At 51.1% G+C, this 20,665-nt stretch overlaps 2 long non-coding RNA genes across 4 annotated transcripts in view; both read left to right on the top strand.

Moving 5' to 3' along the window:
* The first annotated feature begins 2,570 nt into the window (after positions 1–2,570).
* On the top strand, positions 2,571–6,469 carry LOC123590564. Its single transcript, XR_006708848.1, has 3 exons — positions 2,571–2,914; positions 3,188–3,409; positions 5,751–6,469. It is a non-coding gene; the product is annotated as an uncharacterized LOC123590564 (long non-coding RNA).
* Positions 6,470–6,511: 42 nt separating this feature from the next.
* LOC123590605 overlaps positions 6,512–20,665 on the top strand; it is a 35,558-nt gene continuing 21,404 nt past the window's right edge. Inside the window, exons 1-3 of one of the 3 annotated variants that reach the window (XR_006708869.1) lie at positions 6,512–8,981; positions 11,221–11,331; positions 15,053–15,242. This is a non-coding gene — a long non-coding RNA (uncharacterized LOC123590605). Of the gene's footprint in view, positions 8,982–10,868; positions 11,332–15,052; positions 15,243–20,665 lie in introns of those variants that run through there. The other 2 variants (XR_006708868.1, XR_006708867.1) reach the window with 2 other exon arrangements.

Raw genomic sequence — 20,665 nt, 5'->3', positions numbered from 1 at the left:
CGAGCAGGGGAGGGGCAGAGAGGGAGACACAGAATCCGAGGCAGGTTCCAGGCCCTGAGCCGTCAGCACAGAGCACCATGCGGGGCTTGAACCCACGGACGGTGAGATCATGACCTGAGCCGAAGTCGGACGCTCAATCGACTGAGCCACTCGAATGCCCCTAATATTATGTTTTAAAACACTGTTTTAATTCCTTTTTTAAAAAAGTTTTCACAATACCTTAAGTGAAAAAAAACAAGTTACAAAAGCAAATGGTACCCTGTTTTTATTAAAACGGTACCCTAATTTTATTAAAAGAGAGAGAGAGAAAGAGCAAAGGTGTTCGTCTAACAGAAAAAGATTCCTGAACTTCTTCTCCTTCCTCCTCCTGCCTGTCAACCCCCCTCCTACCCTTTCCCATTGTTTGGTTAGAATAAGAGAGTGAGAAATCGGAGGGGCCGGGATAGTCACCTCACATACGAGAGAACCGAGGGCTTTAGCTCCTTCCCCGTCAGCCGCCTCATCCCTCACCCAGGAGGGGTTGGGAAGAAGGCGTAGCGAAGTTATTGCTGAGCTATGTCGGATCACAGCCGACAAATACTCGTCTGCCACTTTCCTCATCCTTTTTGCTCTCAGGATTCCCCCAGCGGTGCTGGACTGGCCTCCCCTCAGACCCAAAAGGATTAGAAAGGATTTGTGCACTGGCTTCAGGAAGGGTGTGAGAAAATATGATTCTCCTTATTATGTAGATCAGCATGTATCGGTGTTCTTGAGAAGGAAAGTGGCCTGTGGTCGACAGTGCTGGTTAGACCATGTTTAGCAACCATGTTCCTGGTTCTGGGTTTTGAGGGGTTTTTTTTTGCCTCCCTGCTTCTCCTGCTGCACTCTGTAGCACGTCCCAGCTTTTATTTTAAATTAAAAAAAAAATTTTTTTTTACATTTATTTATTTTTGACGGAGTACAAGTGGGGGAGGAGCAGAGAGAGAATGACACACAGAATCCAAAGCAGGCTCCGGGCTCCGAGCTGTGAGCACAGAGCCCGACCTGGGGCTCCAACTCACAAACCATGAGATCATGACCTGAGCCAAAGTCAGACACCCAAATGACTGAGCCCCCCAGGCACCACCCCCCTAGCTTTTATTTTAATGCATGCATTTGTTTTGTGGAACCCAATTTGGAAATGCTACAGGTACAAAAATATGAAAAATGTCTACAAACATTTTTGAAACTTTAGATATTAAAATGTATTTGGTCTCATAAGCCTCTTTTTTTATACTGGTGATTGACTTTTGTCACAAAGTGTTTGTTCATAAAAATACCACTGCATGCATATACATATACACACAGACACATCTGTACACATATGCACAGATGGACACACATGCTTGTATACAGGCATGTGCACACATACATGTATACACATACGCACACATACAAACACGTACATATACACATATATACGCAATACATCATATACACATACGTAGGCGTATGTATACACACATGCGCACATGCATATACACCCATACGCGTGCTCAGACACATACACGCATGTGCACACGCTTCCACAGGTGTATACCCACCCTACATACACATGCGTATATACGTATATAGGCATCGACAAATACTGGAGGACTCTGTGCTAAAGTGGGAGCAGCTCTCACCTTTTGGGGTGAAATCCCAGAGGACTGAATCCATCTGTGTGGTTTTCTCCATTTCTATGGTTATTTATTCCTTTTGTATTAAGGCAAAAATAACCGTGAGATGCCTTCTTTTGTTTTTTTACCGTGGCATTTAAGACGGTCTGCTGAGCGCCACTCTGAGGGACAGCTCGCACGTGCCCCCGTCAAGGTGACTGCACAGAGGGTGTCTCCCACGTCAGATTTCTGGATGAGGGAGCGTCAACGCAAATGTCAGCGGGGGAGCTTCTCTGACCCGCTAATGGGCTGTGTCCCAATTCGGCCTTCCTTTCGAGGGTCACTCTGGTGTTTTCTCAGCTGGTGAAGCCCTGACCCGCTCTGACAATTATTACTTCATGTCGAAAGGGCGCCGTGCTGAGCTGTCTAAATCTGACAGGAAAAGATAGAGCGGCCCCCATCAAACTCTGGGCCACGAAGCTCCAGCGGAGGGTTAAAGGTTCTGGAATGTTCTGTGGAAAGACATAACAGCCTTTCCTGCGCTGCCTCCTGCTAGCCTCCTAAATAAGATCTCACCAGCCCGCGGCTTCCCTCCGCGTTGGAGCTGATGCCCTCAGACGGTGGCACCATCTCGGGGCCTGGGTCTGTGCACAGAAAACGGGCCGAGAGACACGGCCCCGGGGTGCCAGCTGACCACCTTCAGGGAGAATAACCCGAATCTCCTGGAATTTGTTCCGAGGGGAAGTGGAGAGGGCGCTCTCTAGTATGATGAGAAACGACCTATTTAAAACGCCAGCTGGGCGCCTGGGTGGCTCAGTTGGTTAAGCCTCCAACTTTGGCTCAGGTCATGATCTTGCCGTTTCCGAGTTCGAGCCCCGCGTCAGGCTCTGTGCTGACAGCTTGGAGCCTGGAGCCTGTTTCAGATTCTGTGTCTCCCTCTCTCTCTCCTTCTCCCTTGCTTGTGCTCTCTCTGTCTCTCTCAAAAATGAATACACATTTTTTTTTCATTAAAAAAAATTTAAGTGGATTATTTCACTTAAACCATTCTTTCAACACTTGTTTGCACACGCCCGAAATGCCAGCAAGGTTCTAGGTGCTGTGAGATAGCGGTGGACAAAAGAGACAAAGTCCCATGGAGAAACAAAGGGCGATTTATACACACAGTGCAATATTATTCAGCCTTAAAGAAGAAGGAAACCCTGTCACGTGCCGCCACATGGATGGATGCTGGGGACAGACGCTAAGTGAAATAATCCAGGCACAAACAGACGAACACTGTATGATCCCACTCACATGAGGTACTGATAGTCACGTTCACAGAGACAGGTGGCTTCCAGGGGCTTGGGGATGGGAGAACACGGAGTTTGTGTTTAATGGGGGCAGAGTTTCAGTTTGGGAAGATGAGAAACTTCTGGAGATAGATGGTGGTGATGGCGGCACAGCAGTGGGAATGTAGTTAATGGTGCTGGACTTCAAAACGGTTAAAATAGTAAATTTTATGTTATGTGTATTTTAACACAATTTTTCTTTTTCTTGTTTTTCTTTTCTTTTCTTTTCCTCTTTTTAAAAAGAAAGACCAAGTGCCTGCTCTCGAGGGGTCCATGTTCTAGAGGAGACGTCTCTAGTCCGGCGGCTGCACCGGACTTGGGGTTCAGAGTGATGATCTCATGCTCTGTACAGCCCTCCTTGCTGAGGCTCCCGCACGGATGAGTGAAGTACACGCCCATATTCACCTTGGGCGCCAGCCGGGGGTACACGCTGACACCCTGAGGGGTCCTTGAACTATCACACAGGTGCGTTTCCCCCTTAGGCGTCTCTCCTTGCCCCCCACCCTGCTGTCTCCGCATTCCAGCCTGCTCCTGGGCGTCTGAGTCCCACCCTGTCCTCAGGCTCCTCATCAAGAAGCCCAAGACTAGTGCCTCAGAGGTGTCACCTGGGAGTGGGGCTCTTCGGAGGGGCAGTAGCACCTGGGGGCCTGGTCACAGAGCAGCCCCTCTACCTCACCCCTTCCAGCCTCTCACCCCCTCTCTCTCTCTCACCCCCCCCCCCCCACCTTGACCCTGCCTTCTTTAACCTTCTGTGTCTCAGCCCAGAGGCAGGTCTGGCAGAAACCACATGACAGAAGGCCGGGGACAGTGATCCCACAGGGGTGGACAGGACAGGCCGAGGTGGAGGCCCAGCAGACCCTGGACCCACCACTCTCAACCCATCGCCCTTAGGATCACCTGGGGCTTTAAAAACAGTGGTGCCCAGGACCTTCTTTCTGGGTTGTTTAAAAAAAAAAAAAGCTCCTCAGTAATTCTGTTGGGCAGGTAGGGCTGAGGACCGTTGATTTACATACAACCTTGACCTCACATTTTAATCACTTGGGGAGCTTTTAAAAAGTACAGCTGGTCTGGGTCCCATCCCGAGGTTCTGATGTGCTTTGAGTGCCCTTGGGCTGCGGGGTTTCTAATAGCTGCCCAGAACATTCCGTGTGCTGCTTCAGCTGTAAACCAGACGTGGGGTCCCTGAAGCAGGTGCCACCGGTCTGCTGGGGCTGCAGGATCCGTCAGGCTCAGTGTCTGTGATCCAGGACACCTTCAGGGGCCCCAGATAAGGTTTAATTTTCACTTCTTTTAAAATCGGAAGAAACAGATGAACTTTTAGGTTGAAGAAAATGCTGTCATATATGCTATTCATGTATTCATCTTTGTACCAACAGAGTCATAAAATATACTTTTTAATATTAATTTAATATAAATTTTAATATTAATCCTTAATTTAATATTAATGACCACGAAGGTCGTCGTGAGGCCCCACCATCTGCTGTGCTCAGTACAGATCCTTGGGGCCCCCTGTCCGGGGCTTTGCACCCAATGGGCACTGAGTGAAAAGGAAAGGGATGTCTATGAGGAAAATAAAATGCTAATGGGGGGTTTCATGGAACTCATCCCTCTGACGGAGCCTGAAAAACGAAGGGAGACTAGGCTGAAAAAAATAAGAACCAGGAAGAAATAAGGTTGAAGAGAGCTGCCTAAGAATATAAAGGGCGCCTGGTTCTTTCTGGGGTTCTGTGCACCTGCCCCGGGGTGGGCGGCGGGGGGCAGGCAGTGAGCTCCGTAACTGTGAGCTCCATTCCCGTGGATAAGTGCAGAGAAGCAATGCGGGGGTGGGGGTGCGGGGAGCTTTGGCACATTTAAAGACGACTGAAATAAGAAAGCAAGCTGACAATAAAGGGTTTGCGGGCACCCCAGCAGGAGGGCCCTACGCTGCCGCCGGTTCTGAGCTTGGATTTCCCAGGCTGACAGCAGGGGGGAGGGCTCTGAGTCCAGAGCCTCTGGGAGGCCTGGCCCAGGGGCGCCCCCGACTCTTCTCAGTGGCCCCCATCGAACAGCCTGTGTAGGGTGAGCCGTGGGGGGAGAGAGCCTGCGCACATGACCTGATCCAGAAAGCTGCACCAAAAGCACGTTCTATTTATATGTTAGAAATAGCAGTCACAGGAGGTTCGAAAGGCGCATGCGCCAGCCGCGGCCTCAATCAGGCCGTCCCCAGGAGGGTGGGCGCGGGCAAACCTCCCTGCTCCGAGGGGCACACAGGGTTGGGTGCAGGGCCTCTCGGGGGGCGCTGGCAGCTGGGGCAGGGCCGCATCGTCACGCCCCCAGATGCTGCTGCTGTGACGAGCCCGTGAAGGAAAGGGGGGCTGCATTTTCAAGCCGATGTTTGATGTTCAGATGCAACCTGGTGCTTTGTGCGCTGCTATTAAATGTGATTATGTGATGGCACGTGGTGATTAGCGGAGCCGTGTCCCTCGCTGGGAACCTCCTCCCCCTGCTCTCCACCCCCACAAAGCCCTGGAAGTGGGGTTGAGATCAGAGCGGGGGCGCACATCAGCCGGCTCCAAAGAGCCTTTACCCCCGCGTGGCTTCCGTTAATCAGTGAACACCTGCGAGCCAAACTCTGCTGCCCCCCCAGATGTCCTCACATGCTCCCCCAGAGTAGTGTCGGGAGGGTGACACCGTGCCTTTAACACCCCATAAAACCACCTGAGACCCCATTTACACTCAGTTGGTGGAAAGAGCACACCCCATCCACACTCATTCCAAAGGCCACTTTCTTCCAGAATAATTCGGGGTTGTCTCATTTCTGCTCCAGCCATGCTGCAGCCTGCTTCTCCGATGCCGCTGGGCACAGAGCTACCAGCCCCAGGGATTCTGCCCACTTCCTTCGTCCCCTGGGGGCACATCAGCCCAGGATGTCTTCCTGATGGCTCCCGGACCACAAGAGGTGGGTTGGGTTCAGAGCGGACAGGTGGCCACTTGAAATGTAGCCATTCCTGTGCTGACGGGCCCCTGTCATCCTTCCAGAAGCCGTCTTCCCGTTGGGATGCTGCCCAACCCCTCTTCATAGTTGTCCCTCCTATCACCCCGGGAAATTCCACTTTTAGGGCTCTTGATTTTTAAAGCTGAGCCTGGAACACTGCTTTGGCTAGATCTCTTTTATCTGAGTGATGCCTTCTGAGGGAAGAAGCAGGAGTTTTAGACCCTAAAGACCCAAGAAAGCCCGGGTGGGGTTTTTCCACTTCCCTTGCAGCTCCGTTTTGTCTCCTGCCCCTACACAGCAGTGATCGCCATCTGCCTGTGGGCACCAGCCTGAGACAGACGCTAGGGTCCAGGGAGGGAGGTGGACATCACATGTCATGTAGCCCCCTCCGATTTTGTGGCACACTGGGGCAGTTGGGGTAATCCTGCCTGGGGAGCAGAGGCCATCTCGCCAAGTGTCCTGACTCATCACTGCTCTGTAGGATGGCTCTTTCACGGAAAAGTTCTGCACTGAGATCATCTTTGGTTTGGGACCCGGCTGTCAGGTCTGGACAGGGCAACTTTCCCTAGTCATTTATGGCTCTCCTCCATGTTCCGGATGGGGGTCACATCTGGTTCAGAAAACCAAGTCCCCGAGGAGATCATCACTGGATCTCTGTAATCAGGGTCCAGTTGTCCTCCCACGTCCTGGCTGAAGTCTGAGGGTGGGGCAGAGCCTCCGGGACTCTGAGTGATTCTGAGTCAGAGAGGACAGGCCAGGACACTGGCTTCCTGAAGGGTGTTGGTCACATGTGCACACAGGCATGTGTGTGCACATACTCAGACACACATATATGCATGTGTACACACAAACACGTGCGCACCCATGTACGCATACGCAACTTAGCGTCTTTGCTATGGTCACAGTCACACACATAGATAATGTACCCGGGGATCTGCGTGCAGACCAGTTTAGCTGCAGAAAGAACCGTTCTTGAAGTGTATTCTGTCCAAGTCTGTAGGTGGTGGGTGAAAATGGCTCTAATAGATGTAGCCCCCCAGTGAGACTTGCGTGGGCAGGCAGCCTTTCAAGGGTTGGGAAGAATGTGAGGCTTGGAGGGGCTGGGGAAGTAGAGGGATCTGAGCTGGGTCTTCACAGGCAGGTAGGATTTGAATAAATGAAAGGGCATGGGGGCATTTAAGATACAGGAGGCCGTGTAAATAAAGGTTGAGGGCATTAGTGGCTCTGGTGAGTGGTGACAGCAGGCTGGTGGGACCAGAATGGCAGGTAGTTCGGGAGAACAGTCACAGCAACAAGGTCTGGCAGATAAGGCGGGTCAGACTGAAGGGGGCTTGAAAGTCTCCACAATGGGGTGGACATTAGAAGCCATTGATGTTTCTTCAAAAGGACAAGAAGAAAAGGAAGGGACATTGATATGCTTTCTAGTCACCAGATTCTGTGCCAGGTACTTTACGTTTATTTACCCTTCGCCAGAGTCCTGTAAGGCAAGAAAATATTATTCCTAGTTTTACCAATGAGGCAACCGAGGCTCAGCTAGATGGTATTACCAGCTCAGGGTGGTGCAGCCGGTAACTGATGTGGCCAGTTCCAAACTCACTTTCCCCCAGTTCCAAAGCTCCTGTCTGTTCCCTGTAGCACATTGCCTCCCAAGAACAGCAGCAGAGCTAAAATTAATTTAAGGAAAGATTCATCTAGCTGCAGTGAAGACACAGATTGGAGGCTGGGGTCAGGGGACCTTCTATTGAAATAAGCAGGAGTGAGATGAATGTACAAGATGAGCCTGGAACCTGTCACATCAGAAAGCAAGGATACCATCAAAGTGGACACAGGAGCCAAAGTGGTTCCTACCGGCCGAAGACGAGACAATGCAAACATCAATTAGGGTAATAACTGCAGGGGATTGATCGCAATGGCTTAAAATACATCAGATATGTTCAACTCCAGGCCTTTGTCACAATACTAAAAGTAAGACACTCCCTGGCCACTTTTGGAGGAGTTCATTCTTTGGGAAACGTGTCTAAGAAAGGAAAATATCCAGCGTTCTCAAGCACTCCTTCTGCTTTTCCCATATGAAGTGTCTCCTTTTAGAAGCCTTCTGGCTAATAACTGAAGAAGGAGCTGTAGAATTAGAACATCACCGTGTGCCAGCCTCTCACGGATGAATGGATCTGGCCCCAGTGCCTAATAATATCCCAAGAAGAGCTAACCAGGTAGATAACCATATACCTCCTCATGGAAAGAACACCGCCACTTTGGGTGTTTCTGGCCAAAAACAATCATGCTTGAATTGGATTAAGCCTCTCGATCTACATATGAACTCGCAGGAATGTCAAAGGACAGAGAAACATATTAAGGGACATCTTGGGGATGCGATCAACAAAATCCAGACTGCGGGATCACTGACTGGATATCTGATATTCATCGGGAATTGATATCGTTTTTGAAAGGAATGGTTCTGGTTTTGTGGATTTGTGCTAAAAAAACAAACTCTGGTCTTACTGAGAAACCTTCTGGAGTATTTATGGATGAGATGATACGATGTCTGAGGGGGGAGTTTGGAGGGTGGGGGTAGTTGTAGATACAACAAGGCTGGCTGTGAGTTGAAAAGTGTTGAATTCAGGTGGTAGAAAGGCATCGTCTTCTCTGGCATCTGTTGAAAATGTGCCTCGGGTGGGATGCTGCTGCTGCTGCAGTGGCAAAGGGAAAGCAGTGCGTAGCGGGGAGGTTTAGAAGGGACAGGAGAATGAACCAGAGCTGGATCTGGGGCACCGGGGGAGGGCGAGGCATGGATGCATCTAAGCCCCTGACCCCCATCAGTGTGCTGGCAGCATATGGTCCAGCACCACCCAGCTCCTGACTGCAGACAAGCTCTTCTGCCTTGGAAGTGCTGAGAAGTGTTGCCAGCCCAACCCGGAGGACCGTCTGCCAATTGTTAATGATCTGCCAGAATCCCAGCTCCAAGGCCACCTCAATTGTGCCGTCTTCTGAGGCAATCATGCCCCCTCCCGGGCTCCCCTGGTCCTCATTCAGACTGGCCCGGATCACAGTCTCACCTGCATTTCGGTAGGTTGTGTTCAGTCCCTTGTCACCCCCGGCGCGTGTCCCCCTGGGGCAGGCAGAACTCACCAGGGAATCCAGAGCGGCTCCACATGGGAGGCATGTAGGACCTGCCTATTGGTTGTGAAACGAACAGCCCCCTTGTTCCCCACTGGCAGGCAAGGATAGTTAAGCAGAGGGCGGAGGACTGGACAAGAAGAGACAGTCTTGACATTGGCCAGGAGAGGCTCTGCCAGAATCTAGACCCTCAGCTGTTTCCGTGGCCCCGTGGGCAGCTGCTTCTGAATCCCTTCCTCGAAGTCAAGCGCATTGAGGACCTAGGAGGAGAATGATGCTGAAGGTGCTCCCCATCAGGTCATGCTCTGGGTCCAGGCACCTCGTGTGCCCCACGCTCTGCTCTGGGAGTTCAGAAGGTGCCATTATAGGCAGCCTTGCCCTGGGAACCCGGGGAGAAGGTCCCGCGATAGAGCTGGAGGGGAGCATGAGGGAGAAGGCCTGGGTGCCACATCCCAGGCTCTGCGGAGATGTCTGGGATGGGCTGCTGGCGGTGCCCCCTTCTGCTAGTGCTGAGTCCCCGTGGCCTCCGTGGGAACGCCACGTCTTGGACCCGTTCCAGGCTCAGTAATTACATTCTGCCTGTTAAACTCCCTCTGCGGTCTCAATTGGATACTGTTGTCATTGAGTTTGCTTTCTCAAATCAGCTTTTCAGGGTGACGTCTGCAAGGCTGTGCCACTGGGAGCTGTCTCACAAGGTGGAGACGCGTAGCAGAACCCCGGGCCTTGCTTCAGGAACTCCGGTCCCTGTCCCTCCCTGCTGGGGGCTGGGACCCCTAGGGGACAGATGTTGGTGGACGGGGTGAGGAGGTGCTGGGCGCCTTCCTGTCCACTTGTCCTGTTTAGCTCACAAAGGGGCAGAGCAAGGGGGCTGCGGTTCTGAGCGACAGATGCACAGTGTGGGTCCCGCTGGGCAGCCCCCCACCCGGGTCCAGCCTGGCTCAGCCCAGCCCGGCCGTGTGATACGGGGCAGGGTGCGCTGTCCGAACAGGAGATACCTCTGTGATGTCTCCTGATTTCAACATGAGGCACTTAGGAGTCACAGAACTGTTTCAGTCGGTGAAATCGGGTCGCCTCCCTCCAGGCCAGCCATTTGCCCCCTCCCCCAGGCTCTTTTGGCTCTATGGCAGCTGAATGGGGGTAGAATGAGCAGATCAGGGGCCTCCCGCAGGCACGGCACCCCCGACCCCTGGGTCAGAGGGACCTCGAGAGTATCCAGCCCGATAAATGTCAGACATTGCAGAGCCACAGAACCTTCCTGAAACTCGTGTGTAGCAGAGAGCAAAGTGGGGCTGCTTGATTCCTTCCCCTCCCCCACGCTCACCTTCCCCACCCTTCAGGGCACTGAGTCTCACGCCCGGTGCAGTTCATGCGGGGTCTCCCGGTCCGGGTAGCGGTGCAATGAGGCAGAATCCTGGGGCTCCTCAGAGCACAGCTTGAACCCACCGACCTGGTCCGACCTCCTCATTCTGCAAGTGGGAAACTGAGGCTTGAGGTCACACACTCTTGATGGGCAGAAGCTCTCCTTATGACCTGTCCAGACTTTTCCCACAGCACAAACAGACCCCCCTCTGTCTCCTCCAGCACCTCTGGATGTGTGAGCAGGGAGATAGGGTACGTATCACCTGCAGCATGGCCCCCTGTCTCAGGCTGGGCCACCCCTCGCGTGGCTGTGGGTCTGGAGACCAGGAGAGGTCAGTGCTCACGTCTGGCTATGTGATGGCACACCCAATCAAGAAAGACAGCATCCAAAGGCAGACACTCTAGTAAATAAACGGGAGGAACCCAGTTTGGCTGGAACAATTCTCCAGAACGTCTCTGGATCCCTACAGAGTGGGTCAGCATCTGGAACCAGGGACAGCTGCTTCCTGCTGACCTAGCCAGGCATGTGGGTGGAGGCCTGGCCATTCATTCTCCTGGAAGGCTTCTTAACAGTCCTCCCCCTCAAATATCATGGTCTAAACCCTCGGTTTCAAAGAAGACGGGAAACCCACCCGCCAAAATGGTAATGGCAAGTACTTCAAAGCACCCGGGGCCCTGGGAAAGGAATCACAAGAAAGAATGAAGTGGGAGATTAGGAGGAGTCCCCTCACACCCCCACCCACCCCAGTGAGCGACAGGGGACGCCCGTGATAGCCTGGTGAGGGAGGGCGTGAGGGGGTCCACACAGGTTCTCTTCCTATCTATCTAGGAGCCCTGTGCAGAACCATCAGTAATGGTTAAGACTTCCGGCTAAGCGGTGCCCTCCTCCTGAGTATCTGACGTCAGCTCTCAAGTGCTCCTGCAAATTGAAGCGAAAAAGGTAGGCGTGAAAGCTCAGAGGCCAGATGGCGGGGTTTAAACATGCCAGCAGCGAGTTGGGACTGCTTGACTTCTCGGAACCTCAGTCTCGTCATCTGCAAGGTGACGGCAGTGCCTACGTCACTGGGCTTTCTTGGGCATAGAGTGAAGTCATCTGGGAAGGAAAGCAGTGCCCGACCCCAAAATGGTGCCCAGCAAATAGTAGCCTTTCCATATTGTCTTACGGATGATTTATCAATCGGTCACTTCCTCTAAGATGAGTGACGGGGCCCAGGGACTTGGGAGAAGAGGGAGTAGGAGGCCACGGGGACCCGGAGAGTGTGAGTTGGGGGGCCAGGGTGCAGGAGCGGGAAGTCTTTGCAGAGTTTCCTCTTGGTGACCCCCCTTTCCCTGCCTGGTGGGCGGTAAAGGGGTCTGCTGGGGTATCTCAGTAGGAGAGCTCTCCGAGTCCCGGGGGCCTCCTGAGCCCTACTTGTGTTTCCTCTGGTTTCCGTGGTGATGCTCTGTGTCCCCCAGCGTGCGACAGAGCTGGCCAAGGCCATAGGCTGTGAAACTTCCGTGTCCCACTAGCAGCCCCCACACCCCACACATCCCCTTTCCTCCCTGTGCAGGTTTTGTGATGGATGGGACACTAGGAGGGAGGAGACTGAGCTGGGTCATTGCGTTGCTTGTGCCCCAGACAGGAGCCTGTACCTCAGACCCACAGACCTTCAGGGACTAAAGGGTAACTTGTTCTAGGGGGTCCCCATTCCCTTGCTGACATCACCGCCTGCACGAAATGATTCCCAGCCTGGTGGGTCGGGAAGGCCCGCAACCGTGGGTCTCTTTGTTTCCATTTGTTTTAGTGTGAGTGACTTTCGAGGGACCAGTTAGAGACGATCCGCCTTATGTGTGTAAGGCACTTGATAACACTTCTCGTTTGTGGTAAGAACCTCTCTGCTGCTGTCCTTTCGGGGAAATCTTGGCAGTCCACATGCAGTTAGGGGCTGCTCATGGCTCTCTTGGGCCTGGAATGTAATTCCTTTGCTTTATCAGATAGCACTTTCTTAAAATCAGCTGATTTCTAAGCCATGAAACATGATTGGAGGGGGCTGGGGCTCGGGGTCAGACTGGTGGACAATAGGGGGTGTTCCGTTTTCTCATGGCCCCTGGCAGAGGTCATGGCGGAGCCCTGGTTAGCGAGTACTCCAAGCCCAGAACATTCACCACTTTCTAGCAGCTGCAGACGCATAGGAGTCTGTTTGGCACACATGGCTGAATGCTCACAGCATCTTGGTGAACGTCCATATCCCAGTTACACGGTCACTGTCAAATCCTTCCCCGTCCCTGTAGACGGAGTCCTTGCTCAGACCCTGTGGTTCACGTGGGACAAATCAGCACAAACCAGGCTGTGGCGAGCAGTCTTCCCTTTTCCTGACAAGCAGCCCCCACAGCTTCTAAAAGCCTCTTCTGGCTCCATCGATCACACGTGTCCCCTCCCTACCCATGAGATCAGCCATGGAACCTTCTGGAATGACAAATTCCAGAACTCTGGCTTAGTCCCAAGGATGCACAAATGAATGTCTATTCTGTTTACAACCACCACGCCCTGGCAAATCCATTCTTCATGCTCCAGATCTCCCATGGTCAGGAGAAAGTTCTTCCAAAACACTAAAAACTTTGGGGCCATAGTCAGTGACCTTTTTCTCTCCGTTTCTCTGTAGTGACATTGTAGAGGGGCTGGTTTCTGTCCTTCACTTCTCATGGGCCATTAGTGGGAGGAGATGTTCCATTATCTGAGCTCTAATGAGCCCAGTAACTGGAGAAGAAGGGCCTATGGGGGAGATTTAATTTGAAACTCAACGGTCTAGTTATTCTAGTGGGCTTTATTCTGGACCCCAGGGCCCACAGGGTAGGGGTGTCCCGTTGTAGTCAGATCCAGGACCTGCAAGTGGTGTTGAGGGCAGCCCGAGGCCGGGAGGGGAGGGAGGAAAGCGGAGGGAGGGTGGAGGGAGGAGAGAAGACCCGCTCCAAGGAAGTCCTGCCTGTTGTTTTTGCTCATGATAGTGGCCTTTAAAATTATCCAGGCCCAGGCGACAGTTCCTACATGCTCTGTGATTTTGCAGCTTTAGGGACCTAGTCAGCCTCCTCCAGCTTTTATAGTTAGTTCAAAATGTTCTGGAGAAAAAGTTTGGCTTGCTTGTGAGCAGCTCAATGGCCTACTTCTGTATGCTAAGGGGATGGTTCCTGTCTGCTGGTCTAGAGACCACATGGCCGTGGATGTACATTCCATCAAGTACATCCCTCATGGATTCATCCATTCCACTTACATTGACGACCTGCATGAAATATCCCTCTACTGCATACCCCACCTCGCTGGGGGTCCGTCGCTCTGATTAGAGCTTCCGCTTGGTCCCCTTCCTCCTCCTCCTCCTTTTGTGTTGAAACGGGGCAGTTGGATCTTCTCTTCCCCAAATTCAGTGTCCCCTCTGGCTTCCTTGGGGTCCAAAGTTCCTTCTCTACTGGCTCTTTGCCAACATCATTTAAGTGTGTTGAAAGCTTTTTCCACTCAAAGAATTCCGTTCTTTGAGTGAACGGAAATTCACTCAAATTTCCGTTCGGTGGGGGGGCTCCTGGGTGGCTCACTCATTTAAGCATCCGATTCCAGCTCAGGTCATGATCTCATGGTTCGTGGGTTCGAGTCCCGTGTCGGGCTCTGTGCTGACAGCTTGGAGCCCGGAGCCTGCTTCGGATCGTGTCTCCCTCTCTCTCTGCCTCTCCCCAGCTCGCACTCTCTCTTTCTCTCAAAAATAAATAAACATTTAAAAAAATTCCACTGGGCTCCCTAGCCTCCCATTTGTGACTCTGTCCTTTAGCCTGAACAAGCCAGGAGCATTAGAATAACAGAATAACTAATAATTAGAATAACAATAGGTAATCCTATTATTGTTGTAATGAAAGAGGAGGATAGATTTTCCTTCTTTCCTTTTCTCAAGGGTTGGTTTGTTTCGGTGCAACTGCTGACTTGGGTTCTGGATTTCATGGATATAAATTTTGCAAGATTTTTGGTTGAAATATGGTAAATAGCGTTAATGATTACTGATCAGAGTGATAAATCAAGTTGATGTATCTAGTGGTGGCATATCATTAAGGGGAGATTTAAACTTTCAATCTTTAACTTAAAAGGTTGATGCTTATATAGCCTCTTAATGACTTTATAGTAGAGATGGTGATCGTTTTTCGAAATGTGTGAACGGAACCAGTTCCAGTACAATAGGTTTGAAGCTGCGATTAGAGCCTCAAATCTCTGAACATTGGCTGTAATATAGTCCAGGTCGTGTGCCCATTAGGGTTGTTTGATTAAGTCGGCCTGGAATGGCATCAGTTTTGAGGCCTAGGGATGGGACGGCTTATGAATGTAGCACGTCTCCGATGAGAATTAATATACGATATACGTCCTCTTCCTGTGGAATCATGCCTCCAGTCCTACCCTCCCTTGCAACTGCTCTGACCCAGGGCACCGTGGCCCCAAGACAGTTAATAATCCCCACAGCTGCCCTCTGCCCCTACCTGTTTGGCCATCCTCCCTTGCTGACCACCCACTCTGGTCCCCACCCCACCCCCCACCCCCAGATTGCTCTCGACTTCCTGGTTGGCCCTTGCTGGCCTCTCTCTGCAGTCCTGCAAGATCAGTGCTTCCCAGGGCTCTGTTCTGCCTCTTCATCTGTATTTTGTCCTTTCAGCTGGCATTCACGTCCTCGCAGCGACCCAAACCTAGAGTCACCTCCATCTGCCGCCTGGACTGCCGGCAGCATCCACCCTTGTTCCTTTAATTCATTTTCCACCACAGACGGGAAGGATCTTTCTAGCATGCCGTTTGTCACGTCCTTCTTCTGGCTGAAACTCTTCCGGGATCTCAGCTTTCCCTTTCAGGTAAGGTCTAAAGAAAACACTTAACCTGACATACTGGATCCTTCGTGATCACACTTGCTCTTCTCCAGCTGCGTTCTTTCTGGAACACTCTTTCCAGAATTGGGTACCTGGCCAGCAAGTAATAGGCTCTTAGGGGCTGAACCGTGGGCCCTAACTTCCAGAATGTGACTGTATTTGGAGACAGGGCCTTTAAAGAGGTACTTAAGCTAAAATGAGGTCGTTGGGTGGGCCCTAACCCATTATGACTGGTATCCTCATAAGAAGAGGCGATGAGGACACAGACACAGATGAGGGAAGACCGTGTGAGGACACAGGGAGAAGGCGGTAATCTACAAGCCAAGGGGAGAGGCCTTGGAAGAGAGCTGCCCTGCCAACTTCTGGTGTCCTTGCAAGTCCTCAGTGTTCTCTGACAGTAGAAACTTGTGTTTGTTCTGGGGCACCTGGGGAGCTCAGTCAGTTGAGTGTCTGACTTTGGCTCAAGTCATGATCTCGAAGCTCGTGGGCTGGAAGCCCCACATCAGGTTCTCTGTTGTCAGCACAGAACCCGCTTCAGATCCTGTCTCCTCTCTCTCTCTCTCTCTCTCTCTCTCTCTCTGCCCCTCCCCCACTCATGCTCTTTCTCTCTCAAAAATAAATAAACATTAACAAATTTTTAAAAAATTTTTTCTAAAGAAACTTGTGTTTGTCCTGCTCATGGCTGTATTCAGCATCTAGCACACCATCTGGTATCTAGAAGACGTACCAGTTAGTGTGGGTGAAATGAGTGGCTGAATGAACAAGAGAACTGGTTTTAAAGTATTGAAGGGGTGATCCTCCGAGTGGAAAACCAGCTGCTTCATGCAAGCTGATGTGAGCAGGTGTGAGGATAGCAGCGCAGAGCCCTGATTCCTTGGTCTTCTATGTCTGTATCTTTTGCATGCTTTGTTTTGGAGTAAGCTAAATGAAAACAAAATTTTGAGATATCATAGGAGAGAACGGTGGTGTGGAGTTGGTAATCAGATCCTACTCACCTCTTGGGTGAGGAACCTAGCTGGAAAAGAACAGTTAGGAGGAGGGTGTTGACAGAAGGGAGGTGGACTTCGGGAGAGCAGCCAGAGGGCCGCAGGGTGGGCTTGGGAGCCTGGGGTGGGTGTGGGGAGGAGACTGCACGAAAGGCAGGTTTTTGCCAGGAAAACACTTCACCCGTGACTCATTCTTCGTTAGGGTCTCCCTGGAACAAAGAGGGCGTCCAACAGGATGTTCCTGTTCAGTAGCTATTGAGTGAGATAGATGAGGAGGGAGGGATTCCAGAAGGTTTCATGACACACACCTCAGCACACGTCCTTGTAGAACAAATTTCCCCTTGCGGTATTTTGTCCTTTCAAACTCGGGTTGGGAGAGGCGCCAATCTCTGGTCTTCCTTTCTCATTTTCCACAGCACCCCCTCTCCTCACCTTTAGGGTAATCCCTCTAGCCCAGGAGCCCACCCCTCCCTGAAATCCCTCCCCTCTGGGCTTGGGCTCTGGCCCACATGTGCATGATGTAACCCCTTTCTGCTGGCACTGGACTGAGATGGGCCCAGGGGCCTGGCCAGATTCTCAGCCCCGGGATTCAGAGATGGCCAGCTGGCTTCTGCACACAGACATCCCTGGTGTGTGGGATATCTGCCTACCACGGGTCATGTCCAGCTGCGTGGGCTGAGAGGTGAGGGCACTGAGCTACAGAGAGAGGGGAACAGAGCAGGAGAAGAGGGTGCAGGAGGAGGGGATGGGAGCAGGAAGAAACGGGGAGGCCTACGTTTCTGGAGGTATTTGAGGTCTTTGTGTCAGAACTTCCCTTAGGCCTTTCCAAGCACATTTATTTCCATGAATCTCACTCTGTCCCTATAGTCTGTCACTCTTTGTCTCTTAGGCTTGTGTTAACTGGTTTCTCTCCTTGTGACCAAAGGCACCTGCGACCTTTTGCTTTTCTTCCTGCTCTTTGCTTTTTTCTCTCTCCCCTGCTGGCCTCTTTCTTCCCTCCCCTTCCCCTTCCCCTTCCCCTTCCCCATCCCCATCCCCATCCCCTTCCCCATTCCCTTCCCTTCCCTTCCCTTCCCTTCCCCTTTCCTTCCCTTCCCTCCCTTTCTCTTCCCTGCCTCTTTGTTTTCCCTTCCCTTCCCTTCCCTTCCCTTCCCTTCCCTTCCCTCCCCTCCCTTCCCCTTCCCTTCTCTTCTCTTCCCTCCCCTTCTCTTCCCTGCCTCTTTGTTTTCTCTTCCCCTTCCCCCTTCCCTCTCCTCTCCCCTTCCCTCCCCTCACTGAGCCTAAGAGAAGGGAAGTATTGGGGAGGAACTAAGGCACTGTGGTCAGTTCTTCTGGGCCTCAGCCGTTTGGAGGGGGCTTCCACACTCCTTTTGCTGGCCTCCCCTAACTCACATCCCCAAATCCAGATCTGCTTTCTTTGAGCTAATAAGTATATTTCTCTTGTGTTCCCAAGTTCAAAGCTGCTACCCTAGCAATGGAAATAAGCACTCATTTTTATATAGTTATAGCTGGGCCATTTTCATTTATATTTTTATATGTGTTGCTTTTCCCCAGCAGATCCTAAAGAAGATATTAGTTCCCAGGGAGGGTCCTATTGTCCTCATTGGGTAGAAGCGACACAGCATGCATGTGTATATCTATGTTATATATAGAATAGAATCGCAGCGGTGCGATTTTAATGAAAGAGGGAGGAAATAAAACCCTTTAAAACACTTTGCTTGATCAAAATTTCTCAGCCCTCTATTTCATATTTGTTAATCTTTCTGGAAGAAAAGTACTACAGTAATGACTAAGGCATGCTGGGCTCGGCCTCTTTTATTGAAAATGTTGTGCTTTTTTAAGGAGTTTAATTTGAGCAGCAGTGTTGGTCAGGCTGGCTTTAATCACCGCCTTCCATCTGAGTGGCGAGCACAGAGCACACAGACCTCAGAGTTGCGGAATGGAGTGGTGGCTGGGTGCGAGCAGGGGAAGCCTTCTTCCCCTGGGGGGAATCTCGATTCCCTTTATCTAGCTTAGGTTTTCTTTTTTAGTGAAATTACATTTAAAATACAGGGCGAAAATAATAAAATAAAATAAAATAAAATAAAATAAAATAAAATAAAATAAAATAAAATAAAATAAAATAAAATAAATAAAATAAATAAAATAAATAAAATAAAATAAAATAAAATAAAATAAAATAAAATAAAATACAGGGCAAACAGGATTTCCAGAGCACTGAGTGATGTGAAAGCCTACTATTATTTATTTTTCCATGACAAAACTTCCTTTCGAGTCGTTGTCCCGTTGGGTTTCCTGCCCTCCCGGTGTCCCTGCTGGCTTGTGGGAATCAAAGACCGCCCCCCCCCCCCCCTGCATAGTGGCCCCTGGGTGGCTCAGTCAGTTAAGTGTCAAGCTCTTGGTTTGGCTCAGGTTATGATCTCACTACTTCGTGAGTCTGAGGCCTGCATTGGGCTCTGTGCCATCAGCACAGAGCCTGCTTGGGATTCTCTCTTTCTGCCCTTCTCTGCCCCTTCCCCACTTACGCTGTCTCTTTCTTTCTCAAAATAAATAAATAAACTTAAAGAAAATGAAACAAAAATAAAATTAAAACGTTAAAAAAAAGCAGACCCCCCCCACATGGATAGAACGGGGATACAAGCAGGCGCTGGCATTGGTGGTTTATGGGTCAGTTCGCCTTTGGTTTGTGCCAGCCCTGCCCGAAGGATATCCGTGTCTGCCATCACCTCACATCCATCACCCTGTCTCCTCCCAAGGAATGTCTTCAGGGTCCCTTAGGCTACGTCTCGAATGGGTGACTCCATGGCCCACCTACTGGTGCTAGACATCAGCTGTCCCTTGTCCTCTGGCCCCAGCATTTGTGGGAACAGCCTCTATTTCTGTCTTGCACCAACTTGGGAGCAGAACTCAAAGTGTTTATCCATTCCTTCATATGATAGCAGTTGTTTCCATAGTAGGATTTGCAGGCACCCTCGTAGGGGAGATGGGGGTTTACATCACAGCACACTATCTAAAGACCTTTGAGATGCTTTGTGGCTCTAAACCTTTTCTCTGAGTGCTTTTTTATCTCCCTGTCCCCAGGAGGCACCTGACCTGGGTGGCTGCCCTCTCCTCATTCACACAGCACACACTGGGTTTGCCCCAGCCTCTGCTCCCGAACCTGCCCCAAAACCCTCGTTCCAGGTTTCCAAGGTTAACCAGACCCAATTTCTATAAAAGGGGGTTACATGATCATCTCTGATGATTATGTCACTCTCCATAAGTGACTTCTCAAAACACTGATTTCAACGAGATTTCTCTGCCTGAGAGAAATAATTGAAAAAATTTTTTTCATCAATGACTTTTTATTTGGTGGTTGTAAATGCTGTGTCACATTTAACACTCATTAGACTCTACCCCTTTGGATTCCCATAAATATCATGCTGTCCGTTAATGCGTTCAGGAAATTCTTTTTTTTTTTTTTTTTTAATGTTTATTTTTGAGAGCGAGAGAGTGTGTGAGCAGGGTAGGGGCAGAGAGAGCGAGCGGCAGAGAGCGACGAGCCCGACATGGGGCTCGAACTCATGAACTGTGAGATCATGACCTGAGCTGGAACCAGACTCTCAACTGACTGAGCCACCCACGTGCCCCAGAAAATTCTTTTTTAACACCCTCTCTTTGCCAAGCACTGGTCTGGAAAGCTGGCTGGGGACAACTTGGAAGAATGGAGGGGAGGCCATGTGGAGGAGTAGGGGTGGCTACCAGCGCATGTTGGTTGTCTAACCAATCCACCAGCTCCTGCCTGGTTTTGAAGTCTTCCCGTTGCTGATGAGGAAAAGCTCACACCTCTTGACCTGGTGTGCGAGGCCCGCGGCAGTCCGGTACCTCCTAGCACACTTCCGCACTTTAGCCAGACTGGTTATTCCCATACAATGCCATTAATTGGGTGTTCTTAATGTGGTTCCTTAAATTATCGGTCTCTTGAGTACTTTAGGATCTTTCAACGGTCCACGACTAGGGCCTGTTCTCCAAGCCCACATTCCGTCCATGGAGGGCAAATCTTTGGGAGCGGCAGGAGTCTACACTGCCTGGCCCTGCTGCCTGAGGCCTTCCCCACTGGCTGGGTTGAGTTGGAAACTGTGGGCATGAATAGCCAAGGTCAGAAGCCACAGTGTCGCTGGATAGAGATGCAACTATGAGTAATGGCTAACACCTGGGAGGGATGAGCATTTGTCCTAATGACCTGGGCCACTTTGCTAGGCCAGGGTGCGGCACAACTTCTCTTACCCTTGTGCCACCTCTGGAATTCGTGGCTCAGCACAGTGTGCTTCGCCGGGCGTCTATCCTGGACCTGCATCAGGGGCCAGACTCTCTGGAGTCCCACAGTGGACCCCGGGGCAAGACACTACTTGGGGATGACCAGAGAGGGGTGTCAGCGTGGGA

The sequence above is a fragment of the Leopardus geoffroyi genome, chromosome B4 (genome assembly GCF_018350155.1).
Source record: "Leopardus geoffroyi isolate Oge1 chromosome B4, O.geoffroyi_Oge1_pat1.0, whole genome shotgun sequence".
Lineage (NCBI taxonomy): Eukaryota > Metazoa > Chordata > Mammalia > Carnivora > Felidae > Leopardus > Leopardus geoffroyi.
The sequence above is the reverse complement of the archived record's forward strand: the minus strand, read 5'-3'. Positions and strand labels throughout refer to the sequence as shown.